Below are 18,972 nucleotides of genomic sequence, written 5' to 3'. Positions count from 1 at the left end.
GATGGGTAAATGAACAAATGCAAAAAATTGGGAGTGTACCAAGAATCTTTTTTATTTGAAAAATAAGTAAATTCAGGAAGCAGTTCTGTATTTGGTCATGTTTAAGGAAGTGTTTTTTTTAAATAGCACATTGAACAATATGTTATATAGCGTTTTTGTTTGTGTGCTAAAGTGTTTCACTCAACAAAAACAATAATGAAAAGAATCTCCCTCATGAGGAGTTTGCGAGTTTTGCGTCAGTTTATTTGATCATTCTTGCTCTGCCTTCTGAAAGTTAAGTTTGAGGGAGATTAACAGTGTCTGTTGAAAGCTTGTTGCCAAAAGAAGACTGAGGTGCCCCTGCCAAATAAGAGCATTAAACATCATTTGCTTGTCATAAATACATTTCCGGTTAGCAACTTTCTTGACAACTTATCACAGCAAACACGCAGTTTGTGCCTAATCTTATTTAAAGGTGAGAACTCAACATGGCACATTTCACTAGATGCAAAATTAATATTTTGCTACAAGGTTTTCAGTGTTCCTAAACTAAATTTAAAATGGGACAGTAAATCGAAAATTAATTATGCTTTCACATAATCTAATTAGCAGGGGAAATTGATGTTCCTGTGATGGATTAAATAAATAAATAAATAAATAAATAAATAAATAAATAAATAAATAAATAAAACAATTATATTAAAGTAAAATATACATTTAAATTGTGCATTGCATGTCACTTGGAAAACAATAAACAAGCACAAAAAAAAAAAAAATCTAAATATGTACCACAGTATAGAATGTGTATTAGAGAAGGTTTGTATAATAATAATAATAATAATAATAATAATAATAATAATAATAATAATAATAATAATAGTAATAATTAATCTTATTATATATATATATATATATATATATATATATATATATATATATATATATATATATATATATATATATATATATATATATATATAACAAAGCAAATGCATGTATAAGCAAATCAATCAATCAATCAATCAATCAAATAAATAAATAAGCACATAAACAAATAAATAAATCAATAAAGCAAATAAATAAATAAAGCAAATAAATAGATAAATAAAAAGCAAGTAAAAAAAATAAAATACATATTAATAAATAAATGAAAAGTTAATATGCAAATAAATAAATAAATAAATAAATAAATAAATAAATAAATAAATAAATAAATAAATATGCAATAATATAATTGATGCTACTGTGAGTATGTATGGGTGTATACAGTATGTATATCTAAAAGGGTGAAAACTAAAGTTAAAGGATTTATAACTTTATGTGTGATGTAAAATAGACAGACCACAAATCCAATTTGTTTGGTCTTGGCACGAGCATAACACAGAGCAAGATGTTTTCAGCTGCAAAATTCTCAGGGACCCTTTCCATGCATAAATGATGAGGCTCTCAAATGAGTCGCTCTCTTTCACTTTCACATCATTTCTCCGTCTGTCCTTCATTTCGTCCCTTGCAAGACTCATCTTGTGAATCAGAGGAAAGGTGTCTACTATTCTATCAACATGTGTTAATAGAAGATGGGTTTACTGATGTCAGTCTGTCTGGATAAAAGTGATCGCATTAAAAGATTAGATGTACAGTAATAGATTTCGTTTGCTCTTTAAATATAGAAAAATTACATCAAAGTTCTATTACACTGTTTTTAACTAGTATTTAACTGTAATATGACCTGTATTTACTGTAGGACAGTTAATGTTACAGTATTTTAAAGTTTCATTTTAATAATGACTTTGTTTTACAGTAAATATTTACAATACTGTAAATACACATGAATGGTAAATGGTGCTGTAAATGTAAATACAGTATTTTTGCTGTGATTGATTTACAGTAAGTTACTGGCAAACTGAACTGTAATATGAACAGAATTTTACTGTAGGATAGTTATGCAGTCTGTTACTGTTTTGTACAGTTTCATTGCGAAAATTACGGTATATTTTACGGTAAAGACATAAAATACTGTAAATACATATACAGCAGGATTAATGGTGCTGTAAATGAAAAAACTGTATTTTTGCTGTAATGGATTTACAATAAGTTATTGGAAAACTGAACAGTACTACACAGCAAAATATGGGGACCCAAAACAACTCTATGGGTGTTAATTTCAACACTTTGAAAGTGTCTCATGGGGTCCACTCAAAACAGAGTTAAATCAACACTTTCAAAAGGGTTGGCACATTGACACCGAAGTAAGGGTTAATTTTAACTCTGGGCAGAGTTAAAAAATGTAACTATATTTAACACCGCCTGGTGTAATATATTGTTATTTTATTCAACTCTCTTGAGTGTAAATATGGTAAAAAGGTCAAATAGACTGTAAATTACAAAAGAAAAAACATTTTATTTGAAAACATTCACCACTTCAACAATTCATTCAGTTTTTAAAATGCAACAATGTCAAATATGCTTTAAATGTTTTATTAGTACAGACAGTATCAACAAAATATGTATGACCAGTGCTCAAAAAGGCTGTTTCAGTCCTTTGGTCCAAACTTGATGTGTTATCAGAGCAATTTGAAAGTTCAATAGAGCGTCACTCATAGTTTACTTCTGAACTCATAGTTTTCTTCTGAAATTACATTTTAAACAACTTGGCTTGCAAATCTTTCACTTCGGGTGTTTCCTTGGTCCTCCATATCAAACACAGCAGTTTAAATGAAGGTATAAATGCTGTAAACTTGTGTGAAAACAAACTGGAGCTAGGAAATCTCATCAAGCATGTCCTGTGAATGAAGTGCTTCCCAGCCACAGGATGACCTTTTTATCCATGACGATGTAGCAGCTGCTGATCGCTCGTCTGGTGGTTCCTGATGCACGGATATAGGGTGATGCTCATCTAAGAACTCTTCAAGACTCCAGCATGACTTAGAAAAATGTTTGAAAACAAATTGCAATCAAATTCTATGATATATTTAAAAGAAAAACATTCAAGAAATCTAAACTCACCTTTTGAAAATCTTCATGATGATCCACAACTTGACTCTCCCAGCTGGTTGAGGTGACAGGATATGGAAAAGTAGAAAAAACGCATAAATCACTGTTGGATCTCCAAAAACAATTAGGTTAACCACTATGACTAGAACTGGAAAAACAGGCAGCTGTCTGTCCAGAATCCTGAATTTAACACAACACTTGGAGCAAAATTTAGAGGAGCTTAAAATCTTTTATATCATTTAGTGATGCTGATTTCCCCAAAATATTGGCCACAGTGTAAAAAATATTCATAAACCTTCAGTTTTCTGTAAGCGTGTGCGTGTGCGTGTGTGTGTGCGTGTGTGTGTGTTTCTTTACCAGATTCAACTTGTTAGGCCCTTTCAGGTCCAGTATTGACGCCACCTTTACTGGAGTCTAGCAGATGTTTCAGGTCCAAATATAATCTAAAATATTAGGATAAGCAGAAGAGGAAAAGTGCAAAGTAAAGAGCAAAACATTATTTAAGTAACAGTTCACCCACAATACAAAACTTATCACCTTCATGTCATTCATTATTCTCTAATGCTCTAATACCCTCTCAGCTTATTGTGAAACAAATACAGAACTTTATCAAACATACCTTTATTATTATCACCACATATGACCAAGAAGGTGTGCTTGGTCATTTCACCAACTCTGGAAATACACCATCCGTCTCTAATCAGCCACCGTCTCAGGGTCTTGTGTTATTGTATAGAGAACTGTGGCTGTTAAAAAACAACAAAAAAATAGTATCTAACACATATGCATAACCTTCAGATAAAAGGAGAGATGAACAGCAAAAAGTATGCCTCACACTTTTCAGATATCTTTTGATTCAGATGTTGATTTTTGATAATAAATCTACAAATCAAACCTGTATCATCATTAGGCTGCTCAAATATGAATCAGTTGATTAATTTTACAGACAGGTGGCTGTTTACAACGCACTAAATTGTCTTTAATAAAACGGAAATGTTGTGTACAGTACATGCTAAGTTTAGCCTATAGTTTTAAGCACATATCATGCGGGAGAAAAAGCTTGACTAAGATGTTCCTGACTACATAAATAGCCTAACTTACTAACGTCAGACATCCCGAGTTGAGAAAAGTCATTTTCGGAGGATACAGAGTTGATTTGCGGGAGGTAGCGGGAGAGATGAGTACCTAAAGAGCAATGGGATGAGTTGCGCGCGACGTACCTGAAGAGCGGTGGGGGTGACTTGCGCGCGACGTACCTGAAGAGCTGGGAGGGATGCGGTGGAGAGGGGTGTGCAAAGTGTTTAATGACCGGGCGGGAGACGCGCTATTTCCGGGAGATTATCATTCATTTGCGGGCATCTACTTGGGCATCTGGGAGTCTCTGTGCATTTGCGGGATAACGTTAACGTTAGTCACGCAACTTCCGGGAGACTTCTGTATCCTTAAAAGTCTGAGAAAGTGCAAACGCGGTCATTTAAAGACAATAATGTTAACATTCCGACTTTAATGGTTGTCAACGCTTAATATAATTCAAGCGTACGTTATCACGCGAGTCTATCAACTAACGGTATATGGACGGCCACGAATGAACCAGTTTAAAAGGGCCGCGGTGATTAAAACAACCAAATTAACGTACACGAATAACAAACAATCATATGTTTTAGTCAGGAAGCCTTTTACAAGTAAGCATATGTTCATTTACTCACCAGATATGTTTTAGAAACTCTCCAGAGCTTATGGAAACCGTCCTGTGTTGCCGTTAGCATCCGGGCAGAGTAGGCTAACGTTAGGCTGCTCCGGGGATTCCCTCGCTAGTTTGCTTCGAATTAAAGGAGAAGTGTCGATTTTATTTTACAGATGGGTAACAACGCACAAAATGGCATTAACCGTGACAGAAATGTGTTGAACATGTACATTTGATGTTTTTATGCACTATGTATGCGTGAGCATATATAAAAACATTCTTGAAAAGAAGTGAATAGTAATGCAGTTAAGCTAGATACACAAACGACCATGAATGAACCGCAGAAGATTAAAATTGTCACTCCATTCTAAAGTTATTAACTTAACAATATGTTTAAAACTGTATTTCCTTAGAGAAAGTCATTAAAATACCAACATTTAGGTAGTTTGACTCACCAGTTGCTGTTCTAAACCTCAGATGGAAAATGGCGTCTGGAAAATTCTTCAGTGACTGGGGCTGCATGAATTCCCGGATGTTGGAAATAACACCACCAAGTGTAGAAAAGATAACTCCTTGATTTCGCACTGAATAAAATCAATTCTAACTCTTATTATATTCATTTATCAAAATCTAACTCTTTAACGTCAACACTTTACTCTGAAATGCTTCAACACCGAGAATTTAACTCAGATGAATTTGCTGTGTATGAATTGTATTTTAGTACTATAAACTGTAATTTACTGTAGTACAGTTGTGCGGTCTGTTACTGTAATGTAACATTGGATTGTGAAACGTACTGTAAATTTTACAGTAAATATTTACAATACTGTAAATACACACACAGCAACGTAAATGAGAGTGTAAATGGAAATACAGTTTTTTGCTGTAATTGATTTACATAATCCATTGTGGATCTGAACAGTACTATAAATTGTATTTTACTGTAGGACAGTTAAGCAGACTGTTACTGTATTGTAACGTTGGATTATGAAAAGTCCTATATATTTTACAGTAAATATATACAATACTGTAAATACATACACAGTGAGGTAAATGCAAATACAGTGTTAATGCTGTAATTGATTTACAGTAAGTTACTGGCAAACTGAACAGTACTATGAAATGTATTTTACTGTTGGACACTTGTGCAGTCTGTTACTGTATTTTTAAATGGCTTTGTGAAAATTGCTGTTTTACAGTAAATATATACACTACTGTAAATATATACAGTGAGGTAAATGGTGTTGTAAATGTAAATGCAGTATTTCTGCTGTGATTGATTTACAGTAAGTTACTGGTGAACTGAACAGTACTATGAACTATTTTACTGTAGGACAGTTATGTCTTTTACTGTAATGTAACTTTGTATTATGAAAAAGTACTGTATGTTTTACAGTAAATACATACAATACTGTAAATACATACACAGTAAGGCAAACTGAACAGGCCTACAAACTGTATTTTACTGTAGGATAGTTATGCAGTCTGTGACTGTATTTTAAGGTTTCATTGTAAAATTACGATATATTTTACAACAGTATTGTTAATGAAGAAAACAGCCTGTAAATGACATAGAGTATTTTGAAAATATAAAAATGCAGAATGTTTCCTTTGAGGGTTGGGTTCGGGCGTTGGAAATAGAAATTTACACTATGAAAAGAAATATCTGTAAAAAAAAAAGTAAAAAAAGTAAAAAAGTGTATGGTAAAAAAAGCAGTTGTGGATACCAGTATTGTACTGTTAAAAATACAGTACCAAAATTTTACTCAAATTCGTATTGTTATATTTGATTAGTTTATAGTGCTAATATGCCAATGTTTTGAAATACTAATATCTACATATCATATCATTTCCTACACAGACAAAGAAACAATCAGAAACATGTGGTGATGAGAAAGTCATGTAATGAACCACCTCTTAACCAGGTTGCTGATTTTAACAGTAGTATTTAAAAAAATACCATTGAAATCACTGCCATTTTTGCACAGTGTGCATTCTGTACAGTATTAACATCATTATGCCTATGAGAAGTCCCCATAAGGATAGCAATACAAGTGTGTGTGTGTGTGTGTGTGTGTGTGTGTGTGTGTGTGTGTGTGTGTGTGTGTGTGTGTCTGTGCATGCATTTATGTTTGAACTATTTTTTTGAACTATTTTTGAACTCTGTTCTTTCAATGACAGTGCTTTAACAGCACTCGCATAGATACTGTGACTAACACTGTACTAAACAGAAACTAATTAAGTAGGTCAGTGTAATTTTTGAACTGCTCTGGGATCATTACATAAGCTGGGCTGAAAAAGAAAAGTCTAGTCACTATCCTCTTAAGGTTAAACACATGACAACGCAACAAGTAATGCATCTCAACGTAACCAATGAAAATTCAGCAATAACAAAATACAATCCGAACGTCCCATTGCCAGGACATCCGAAACGCCGCTGGGACACAGCAGCCATTCTAAGCCAATCAGCAGCAGAGATAAGACCGAAATTAACAGCCAGTTTGCAGGAAAATTAATCCACTTTTCCAGTCAATGACACCCCGCGCCGTCACATTAGAGGTCATTCCTATCTCAGATCCCCAGACACTGATGGGTCAGGAAGGAAAAAAGAGATTTCTACTCTTTCCCTCCGAGCCAGATCAAACTAAGGTCTTTAGAAACGACTTCTTTTTGTGTGTGTGTGTGTGTGTGTATGTGTGTGAGAGTGTGTTCGCCGAACTTTACGACCGAACACTGCATGTTCTCTCCACATGCTCATTTACTAGGCCTTTGTGTCTCACATTGGAAACGGCCTCCAGAAGCAGAGACGGCCAGCCTGAGTTCACCTTTATTTAAAAGCCACAGCCGAGGCCTGAACAACCTCAACAATGCGAGCCAATGGTAATTGGAGCCTCACTGTTTGATTCTGAGCAATTAAAAGCGGATCATTATGGTGGTGCCATTTTAGAGCTTTGTTGTCAGACTAATTTAAAAGAGGTGACATTTGAAAGGCCTTGCTCGCCTGCCACCAAATCTTTTTTCAGTAATTACTCATATTAATGAAAAATGCTGATGACTTGCCTTTAGACGTGAGCATAACAATAAGCGCACAAGAAAGAGAGAGGAAGGCAGGTGTTACTTTACTCTGAGAGGTGATATTTGCCTTTCAACCAGTGGCCACTTGAGCCAGAATAAGAGCGGAAAGGTTGAAAAAAAAGGTCTCATACCTCATTTTCTTTTTAATGTGGTGAATTAGGTAAAGGTAGTTAACATTTACCGCTTTGGTGATAACTTCAGCCATGTGGAAAAATGGGAAAGGAAGGTCTTCATGGATGTAATTGTTGTTTTTCAGGCAAGTAATCATCAAAAAAACAACAAAATATTTTCTTTACATTTTTTTCTTTTAATATGACTATAATTAAATACATGATTACTTTTAATATTTTTAAAATCATTCATTTATTCATTTATTTTCTTTTTGGCTTATTTTCTTTATTAATCAGGGGTCAGCACAGCGGAATGAAATGCCAACTTATCCAGCATATGTATTACTCAGTGGATGCCCTTTCAGCTGCAACCCAACACTGAGAACTTTAGTTATGCAATTAAGTAATTAAGTTGGTCATTTTTCTACCAAAATGTACTCTGGTGTCAGGAAAACCACCTCTCACTCAACATCAGCAAAACCAAGGAGCAGGTGGGGGATTTCAGGAGAGAGAAGAGAGAACACACCCCCATCACCATCAACGGGACGCCAGTGGAGGGAATCAGCACTTTCAAGTTTCTTGGAGTAAACATCACTGAGGATTTGACATGGACTGCCCACACAGACGCAGTGCTGAGGAAGGCACAACAACGCCTCTTCTTCCTTAAGCATCTCAGGAGGTTCGGAATGAGCCCTCGTATCCTCCGCTCATTCTACACCTGCACTGTGGAGAGCATCCTGTCTGGCTGTATCACAACCTGGTATGGAAAAAGCACCAGGAGCAATCGCAAAGGCCTACATAGGATTGTGCGAACTGCGGGACGCGTAATAGGAGGTGAGCTTCCCTCCCTCCAGGACACCTACACCAGGCGGTGCATTAGGAAAGCCAAGAGAATTATCAGTGACTCCAGCCACCCAAGCCATAGACTTTTCTCTCTGCTACCCTCAGGCAGACGGTTCCGCAGCATCTGATCACGCACCAGCCGGCTGAAGGAAAGCTTCTTCCCTCAGACTATCAGGCTGATGAACACTTAACACACCACACACAGACTCTTCCATACCCCTCACTGCACACCATCAATATGTATCATGCACTGCACTTTAACCAATCCAAACTTGAAACAATACTGCCTACAACTATACGTACACCTATTCATTGCACATATGGCTGTCGATTTCACATTGTCTTTGTATTTGCACTGTCTGTATTTTGCATGGTCGTTGTATTTGCACTGTCTGTATTTTGTACTGTCTGGAGCCAGCACCTTAACTTTTCACTCATCATAGCACACGTGCTGCTGATGATGTGATAATAAAAGTGATTTTAATAACAACAACAACAACAACAACAACAACAACAACAACAAAAACAACAACAACAACAACAACAATAATAATATTAGTAATAAAATACATTTAAATAATAATAATAATAATAATAATAATAATAATAATAATAACAACAATAATAATAATAATAATAATTTGCAATAATAAAAAGTGGTAATAATTATCATCATAATCATTATGACATTTTTATGTTAATGCAATAAATAAATAGTATATATTTTATGCCATATATATATAATAATATTGTTTAAACAATAAACATAATATCAATAAAAAATGTATTATTTATACTTTTTGTACAATTGTAACTTTTACTATATTATTATTATTCATTCATTCATTCATTTTTTTTTTTTTTTTGGCTTAGTCTCTATTTCAGAGGTTACCACAGTGGAATGAACTATCATCTATTCCAGCATATTACACAGCGCGTTACGCAGCTGATGCCCTTCCAGCCACAACCCAGTACTGGGAAAAACCCATGCACTCTCGCATTTACACACATACAAGGGCCAATTTAGCTTATTCAATTCACTATAGCGCATGTCTTTGGAATGTGGGGGAAACCTAAGCACCCAGATTAAACCCACGTCAACATGGAGAGAACATGCAAACTCCACACAGAAATGACAACTGGCCCTGTGCAGCCCAATTATTATTATTATTATTATTATTATTATTATTATTATTATTACATAAAAATATGACTCAAATTATGACAAATCAGTGAAGAACGATTATGTAAAGGTATTAACTATATAGCAAAAACATTACTGTACTAAAAATGTGTTAATACGTAATAATAAATAAACAATTGCAATAATAGAAAGTAGAATTAAAGAAGAATAAAAACAACCTGAATTGATAATAAGTGTAAATATATTTATATTTAAATGTATTATGTAAAATGTAATATATTTAAATGATAAAGTTATGAATGTCTTAATAACTTTCACACATTTATCTTAGTGTGAATCCATAAATGCTGCAATACGAGTTCTCTCTTTTATTCATTCATTTTTCATTGGCTTAATCCCTTATTTATCAGTAATCGTCACAGTGGAATGAACTGCCAACTATTCCAGCATAAGTTTTACCCAGCCAATGCATTTCCAGCCGCAACCCATTACTGTTGGACACCCATACACTGTTATATTCACACACTCATATGGCCAATTTAGTTTATCCATTTCACTTACAGTGTACGCCTTTGGACAGTGGGGGAAATCTGAGCACCCGAAGAAAACCCACACGAACACAGGAAAAACATGCAAACTCCTCACAGATATGCTGGCCCAACCGGGACTTGAACCAGCGACCTTCTTGCTGTGAGATGACAGTGCCACCCCATATTTATTTATTAAAAAGAAAAGAAAAAGATGAAAAAAGTTTTAAGCAGTTCATTTGTATTCTAAAATATTAGTAGCATTATTATTATATAACAACAGGGCACATTGTACATATATTGACATATAAGACCTTTCTGTATTGATTATTTACATGAATAATGTTGAGGTAGAAAATTAACAGTACATTTCCACTACTTCCTATTTATTTGATTCAACTCAAATGTGTATGTCACACTTCAGGTCAGAGAATACAAAAACCTTATAAAAATGTGGACAAATAAAAGCACTCGTAACCTTTTAGCGTCTGGAAGAGCTGCAGCTTGAAGTGACCTGCACACTCATCGGAAGTTCAGGAAAACACCATCATGTGTTTCAGCAGCACAACATGTCAAACAAAGCAAACTGACAAATTGCAGAAGCACTGGTTGCAATTACTCTGGATGAAGCAAGAAATACCACCATTGTGTGTGAACGAATTGTTTATTTTGTTCTTTCTCAGAATAAAACCCATTTTATACAGTTTTCCTGGAAAAAACTTTGGATGAAAAAAGGAGGTGCCATCAAAAACACATCAGAATGGCAGAGAGTGTAACAAACACTCATCTCTTAGGGCCTGTAAACGATGAAATCTGAGGGGGAAAACCGATATGTATAAATGATAGTCTGTCTGCACTGGAACACAGAGATTAAATCACAGCTCTCAGAGACATCTGAAGCTCTTTATGATGTAGCCTAAAGGTTATATGTATTAAAAAAGACAAAATTATGATCGCTAATGTTTTCATACAGCTCTGGTATCTCTAAGTCACGAAATTCTATATTTTCCCAAATTAAAGACTTTTGTCAATTTTACATGTTAAAAAATCAACTTTTTTCCCTTTTTAGAATATATAATAAAGGTCTGATGTACAAATTTGTTAAACCTCAAATTTGTCCACACTAATAAATCTGGAAAACATCTTTTTTAATTTTTCAATCTTTTTCATTTTTGACTGTTTTGATAGTTATAAATGGGCCTCCACAGAGTCCAGACCTGAATATTATATACAGTTTGGGTAGGCAATATTTTAGGCAGTATGAGATTCACCTGGAGAGAACAAGAAAGATAAAACATGCTGAATCTAAGGAAGAAACTCTTAGAAATGGCGGGCGACATGGTGGCTCAGTGGTTAACATTGTCGCCTGCAGAGCAAGAAGGTCGATGGTTTGTGTCCCGGCTTTGCCAGTTGGCATTTCTGTTTGAAGTTTGCATGTTTAACCCCGCCATCCTGGCCAAATTTGCCCACTGGCCTCTGTCCATCATGGTCTCCTAACCATCCCCATATCATAATTGGCTTCATCACTCAGTCTCCTCACTACCAATCAGCTAATTTGTGGTGTGCGGTCTGGCGCAACACACTGGTGGTGGATGAGGAGATTCCTCCAATGTGTAAAGCACTTTGAGTGTCTAAAAAAGTGCTATATAAATGTAAGGAATTATTATTATTATTTTTATTATTTATTATTATTATTATTATTATTATTATTATTATTCCGCTGTGGCGACCCCTGATGGACTAAGTCAAAGGAAAATAATTGAATGAATGAATGAATGAAGGTCTGATGTAAAATATGTTAAACCTTAAATCAGTTACCAGCCTTGTCCACACTAATACTGTACATCTGAAAAAAAAAAAAACATCTTTTTAATTTTTTCAATCTTTCACTGTAAAAACTGCATGGTTCCACACAATACATTCATGTTGTCCCAACACAAATTGATTAAGTTAACTTAACACTTTGAACAAATTTATGTGGATTGAACATAAAAAAATTAAACAGTTGTGATATAGAATTAACATGCAACAGCAGGACTTGACATTAATACCTGTCAACCTGCCAAATGCAGATGGGGGGTTAGACAGCCTCCGCCACTAGCCACTTTGGCCAGATGAAAATAATTTTCAAATTGTACTTATCTTAAAAGCAGGGTTGGACAATGACGATGGCCTTATGTATGAATTATTAGAATCGAGAAGCAGCACGACTGACAAAAGTAGCGTCCGCGCGAGCAAAAAAAAAAAAAAAAAAAAGCAGGTGATTACAGAATGAGAGGATGATGTGAGCTACTGTTTAAAAAGCGTGCGCGCTCCCATTTCCTGGCGCAAAGCAACCGTGCTGGCGCAAAGCAACCGTGCCTGGAAATGCAACTGGTGCGATCAGTTCTTTTTTTAAATAGAGCTATGGACAGCCCCAGACGTTTTTAAAAAATGTATTTTTGTAAGCAGCAGCATTTGCCGCTTTCGCTTTAACCATTCATTGAACAGATTATAAATGAGCCTAATGTTAACCGTGTGCGTGTGATCCTCCATTTATTATTACACATAGTTTAAGATACATTCTTACAATAATTGTTTTTTAAATGTCAATTAATTAAATAAAATAAATATTATTAATAAAAAAATAATATTGATAAAATCAATAAAAAGCATGTACTGTATACAGCTATATTTAGCTTGTTTTTACATATAATTTAAAATTTGTGGCTAAGAAATAATTTATTTGGTTTTGGTGTGGTCAAACTCAGAGATAAATATGGTAAATCCTTGGTGTTGAGCCCTGACAGGTCATGTGAAATAAAAATAAACTATGACACTATGAAACCATAACCCATTTGCTCTTGCACATTAAGCAAGTTCATACACACACACACACACACACACACACACACACACACACACACACAAAAGTGAAATGAATGAGGAGGCATGTGGATATTACAAAGTCTAAATCAAGTAATTTTAGTGTATGAAAGTCAAATTTATGCATTTAAATTATATTTTTCCAACAACAAAATTGTGGTTAGTGAAAATGGCAAGTGGCTAGTATGTTGGCAATCTCAAGACACAGTTGCTGGTGAATAAAAAAGTTAATGTCTAGCTCTGTGCAACAGTATATTAGTCATCAGCAACTTAGCACTACAACTTTTAATGGAGTTTAGAAACAGTGCTGATATAGAGAACAATTGAATTTTCAGCAGACTTTGAGGATCATTTTGATGCTAAAACAGGAATGAAAGGAAATTAAATCATAAAAAATACAATAGAAGTCCCTTAAATGGGTTTACAGCAAGAATTCAGTTTTAATTGAAGCTTCTCTGTATTTAGAATTTGATGAATTGTGTAATTAAAGAGCTGCCATTGTAATTCAATGGCGCGTACAGAGACGGTGTAATTAAAACAAGCTGCTTCGGGCATCACAGATTCATCTCACCTGCAGAACAAAGAAAAAAAAAGTGACAGAATGAAGCATATGAGCCCGTCACAGCTGCTCTGGCCATGACAGAGTGTGATCAATATTAGAGAAGAGACATCTGAAAGTGATATTCCCAAAACCCTCGCCATATTAAACGAACAACAAAACAGCCACAACATCCTTATAATTGCGGAGGAAGACTATTACAGTAGCAGCTGCTGGGATCGATCGTTTACAATGGATGAGCGAGTCAGGAGACGTTTGACAGATAAGGCCGGCAGGTGTCGATGGTTTAATTTAACATGGAGAAATGGTGGTTTCAAATGGATTTCGTTGCATGGCATGATGGGATTTCTGCTCTTTTGACCCCTTCAGTGATCTTTCCGGGGCTCTTTGCGCTCGCTGGAGGTGTTTGAAGAAGGTAAATACCAGTGACTGACCTCTCGCTCCCACAATCTCTTAACGAGGAATGGTTTCTGTAGGGCTTTGGATAATTTCATGCTTTTTTTAGAGCCTCAAAGGAGGTGACAGAGAATGGATATATTTTCTGAACGGAACATAGATTAGATTTACTCGAGATTCTGGCATCCATATCGGTTTTCTAGTTTTCCAGGATGATTATCCACAAATTATTATAGAGTTAGAGTCAGAACAAAATTAACCTTTTAATTTTATTATTATTTTTTTTTTACGTTTATAAAACTACAACAAAATACAAAAGAAAAAGAAAAAAACAATTCAATACAATACAATAATAATACATATAAATACAATAGAACACTAACAGAACACAGAGGGACAAATGCACATGAAAGCAAAATATAATTTAGCTGGGCAGGTAATACATGAATAAAATTCAATTCAATTCAGCTTTATTTGTATAGCGCTTTTACAATGTAGATTGTGTCAAAGCAGCTTCACATAAATGGTCATAGTAACTGGAACAGTGTAGTTCAGTTTTTAGTGTTTAAGTTCAGTTCAGTTCAGTTTAGCTCAGTTCATTGTGATTTAATCATTACTGAGAATTCAAACACTGAAGAGCAAATTCATCGATGCGTAGCTCTACCAATCCTGAACCATGCGAGCCAGTGGCGACAGCGGAGAGGGGAAAAAAAACTTCACCTGATGGGAGTGAAGAAAAAAAACCTTGAGAGAACCAGACTCAGTTGGGCACGACCATTTTAATTTCTCCGCTGGCCAAAAGTCTTGTGCAGAGCTTCAGTCACCGCGGTGGACTGAAAGCTCTAAAGTAACATTGTTCTTGTATCACCAGAAAAAAAAAAGCATTATCCTGACGATAGTTTATTGTCAAATAATAGTTTGGGCACATTATTAAAATATTATGAATAGTGTATATCAATAACACTCTATCTTTAATTACTAAATTATATTAACAGGGGTTATTGGTTATGCTTGCGTTTCTTCTAAAGCATTAAGGTGTTCTAATATCTGTCCCCATGTTTTATCAAATATCTGCAAATTTAAGAGTTCACACTTGAGCTGATGATTGATTATAAAGCTTGTTTGGCATGCTGTCCTGGGAGAGAGCCCTGAGCACATAAGATCCTCGAGCCTGGGGCTCCCTCCCTTTTGCAAGGCAAGAGGGGAGTTTGAGCTCAGGTAGATAGCTAATGAACAGATAGTGATTGCTCTTAAGAAATAACTACTTACTATTAGCATGTCCATGGTGCTGATTTGGATTAGTCAATTAACTTAAGTTACATGTTTTTGGATGGTGGGAGGAAATCAAGGAACCCAGGGGAAACCCAGGTGAGCACGGGGAGAACGTGTGAACTCCGCACAGAAACGTCAGCTGGCTTGGATAGGGCTAGAACCAGTGACGTTCTTGCTGTGTGGGCAATAGTGCTAACCACTGGGCCACCGTGCCACCCATCTAGGAAAGGAGGAGGAGTAGAGGTGGAAGGGGGGAGTCTTCAAAATGAAGATGGCGTAGGAACCGTCAAATTGGTCAATTATAAATTGAATAATGCAGGACCGGCTGCAAGCAATCATAAGCACATGATCCTCTCTAAATTAGTTATAAATAAACTACACTTGTCATTATTGTTATATCTTAACCTCTCCAAAGCAAGAATGTTTACGATATCTCTACCCCACATACCACATTTAGGTACAGATTCAGTTTTCCACATTGTCAAAAACACACTTTTTGCAATTACTTTACTGAATAACATGGCTCGTCAATCATATTTATTAAACATCTTTAAGTTACTAAATATCCCAAGAACAGCTATAAGTGGACATGATTCAAGATTTTTTTTTTTTTTTTTTTTTGGAGGGCTTTAGAAAAACATTCAAATATGTTTTGCTAATATTCTTGTAATTTAGGACAAAAATCTATTTAATTTAAAGAGAAAATGTCCTTATCCAGAGCTCTGACTAAGCAAAACTATAAAATTTTAATAATTTGTTAGACAACTAACTGTGTCTTCACACAATTATTTAATTAATCAATCAATAAAATATATCTGATTAAATAAATAGTCATTGTTTTTTGGCATTAATGGGTTGAAACCGGACGGTTTCTGTAAATATACTCTTATAATACTATTATAATGTGAAAATGTATGATTTTAAAAAGGAGATGTGGCACAAAAAACCCTCCCTAAACCCAACCTTCATTGAGGGATAAGCAAATCGTACTAAACTGTACAAATGAGATTGTACAAATTCATACAAATTAGCCACTAGATCAAAAAGTTACGAATTGCTGAGATATCATTTATTTCACATGTTAAAATATCAAATTTTTCTCCATTTTGCAATATATAAAAAAGGTCTGATGTAAAAACATGTGAAACTTCAAATCTGTTATCAAGCATATCCACACTAATACATCTGAAGAGCATCTTCTTAATTTTTTCAATCTTTTTAATTTTTGACTGTGTTTTGACAGTCATGAAATGGCCTCTATAGAGTCCAGACCTGAATAGTATGTGTAGGCAACATTATAAGCATTATAAGATTCACCTTGAGAGATAAAGATCTATCTATCTATCTATCTATCTATCTATCTATCTATCTATCTATCTATCTATCTATCTATCTATCTATCTATCTATCTATCTATCTATCTATCTATCTATCTATCTATCTATCTATCTATCTATCTATCTATCTATCTATCTGGATTTAATGTGATTTAGTGATTCAATTGACTTGATTAGGATACAGCTCAAGGCAGTTATGAATTTGGCTATCTGTCTTTAAACGTAATAGTTTTAATAACTAATTTCTTTTATCTTTGCCATGATGACAGCACATAATAAGCAAGTCAATGGATGACAACGGTTTGTTCTGTAGCCAATCAAAAAAAAATAATCTAATAATATTTTGTCTTCGTCTGCATATTTAAAGTGTATGTTGGATGTATAATGCAAGTCAGAGCAAATTACTTCTATCTAAAAAAGTATATAACAGGGAATAAAACTGCTGTTGGACAACACTGCAAAATGTCTTAGTCCACAGTCATGCGGCCAATGTGTTTGCAGTCAGTGGTCTCACACCACCATGACTCTCTGTGAACCGAAAACTTGACTCTGAAGTCCTGTTAAAATTAGAAAACAAGACCTCTACCATTTTTGGCCCTCCAGAAAATATCCATTATTAAAGTTACACTCTTTTGCCCACAGAAAATGACTGCAGGGTTGTCCTTTAACTCTGCACAATACACTTTTTTTTTTCTTTTGCTAAAAAGGAAAAGATTTTTTTCAGCTGCACATAGATTTTTCTTTCTTAAAGCATTGCATTCAAAATATATAAACAAACAAACAAATAAATAGATAGATAAATAAAAACATCAACAAATAAACAAACAAACAAACAAACAAACAAACAAACAAATAAAAAAATAAATAAATAAATAAATAAATAAATAAATAAATAAATAAATAAATAAATGTTTGCTGCTTGCTCAAATTTCTTAAAATAAAATGAGCTAATCAACCTAATTCTTGAGTATTTTTGACATTTTATTTATGATGAAGTTCCATCATGATTTGAACTATATGGATATTTTTGTTGGCATAAAAAAGCTGGGTGGTAGATGTGCAGTTCCCAGCATCCTTGAAAGGTACTGTAATGCATTAAGTGAGACATAAGTTGACAGTGTTGTAAGTGAAGTTTTAATATATAAAGTAAAAATGTATCCTTAAAAATATTTTTGAGATTTTGAAGAGTTTCAACTAAGGTTTAAATGCAGTTACTGTGCATTCATGTGTTTTTGGATACTGGCACATTTATACACACAGATATTGATTTATTCTTCAATAACTGAATAACTGTGCCAATTCCAGTTCTGAAATCAGTTACTTTTTATTTGTCCAGTCTATATATTATATAAAAAACAGCAACATTTAATATCAATTCAAGTAGTTGTTAAGTTTGAACTGCAAAAAAACATAACAAAACAAAAAGCTCAACTCAACTAAACTCATTTCTAGAGCACTTTCAACAAACCACAATGGGTACCAAAGTGGTGTACATAAAAACACATAAAAACACATAAAAACACATAAAAACACATGCAACCATACTAGAACCAAAATACATAAACTCACAACACACGATTAAAAGCTAAAGAACATAAGTATGTTTTTAGTGACCTCTGAAAAGGCTCAAAAGTTGGAGCTGTTCTTAAAAGAGAGTGGAAGATCGTTCCAAAGTTTTAAAGCTGCTACGGAAAAATCTCTATCGCCTCGAAATTTCAAGCGTGATCGTGGAAACAGAGTAGATCCTTAAAGCGAAGAGATATTACGGGTTGGTATATATTAACTAGCAAGCAGGCTAGACCCTGGATACCAGCCGATCACTGAGAATGTCAGCTCTAAAACCTGACTGAAACATATTAAAATTGTGATTATTAGCCAAGAACTCATTCAGCTGTACATACACAATCTTCTCTAAAATCTTTGAAATAAAAGGCAGTTTATCAATAGGGAGATGTCAAATTTGGTGCGATTGCATGTTTCACACAGAGTTTTATTTAACGTCATTTAAATATGTGTAAATGAAAATGAAACCAATGTATATTATTACGCCCCAAGTCTAGGGGAAACAAAAAGGGCATAATAAACGAAGAACAAACAAATGTGTTGGGGTGGTGGATTTCCCAAACTAAACAAAACTTAAAGCAAAAGATTCCCTTCGGTCGACAACCAAACACACACTCTCAATTGAGA

At 34.5% G+C, this 18,972-nt stretch overlaps 1 long non-coding RNA gene across 3 annotated transcripts in view; it reads right to left on the bottom strand.

The window, feature by feature from the left end:
• Positions 1-2,357: 2,357 nt before the first annotated feature.
• LOC137496833 (uncharacterized) overlaps positions 2,358-18,972 on the bottom strand; it is a 565,986-nt gene continuing 549,371 nt past the window's right edge. The window contains exons 1-6 of one of the 3 annotated variants that reach the window (XR_011017455.2): positions 5,110-5,147; positions 4,677-4,789; positions 3,590-3,716; positions 3,328-3,413; positions 2,983-3,025; positions 2,358-2,900 (exon numbers count right to left, since the gene is read on the bottom strand). This is a non-coding gene — a long non-coding RNA (uncharacterized lncRNA). Of the gene's footprint in view, positions 2,901-2,982; positions 3,026-3,327; positions 3,414-3,589; positions 3,717-4,676; positions 4,903-5,109; positions 5,148-18,972 lie in introns of those variants that run through there. The other 2 variants (XR_012388142.1, XR_012388143.1) reach the window with 2 other exon arrangements.

Source organism: Danio rerio, chromosome 12 (genome assembly GCF_049306965.1).
Source record: "Danio rerio strain Tuebingen ecotype United States chromosome 12, GRCz12tu, whole genome shotgun sequence".
NCBI lineage: Eukaryota > Metazoa > Chordata > Actinopteri > Cypriniformes > Danionidae > Danio > Danio rerio.
Note: the sequence above shows the minus strand (reverse complement) of the source record. Positions and strands in the feature narration are given on the sequence as shown.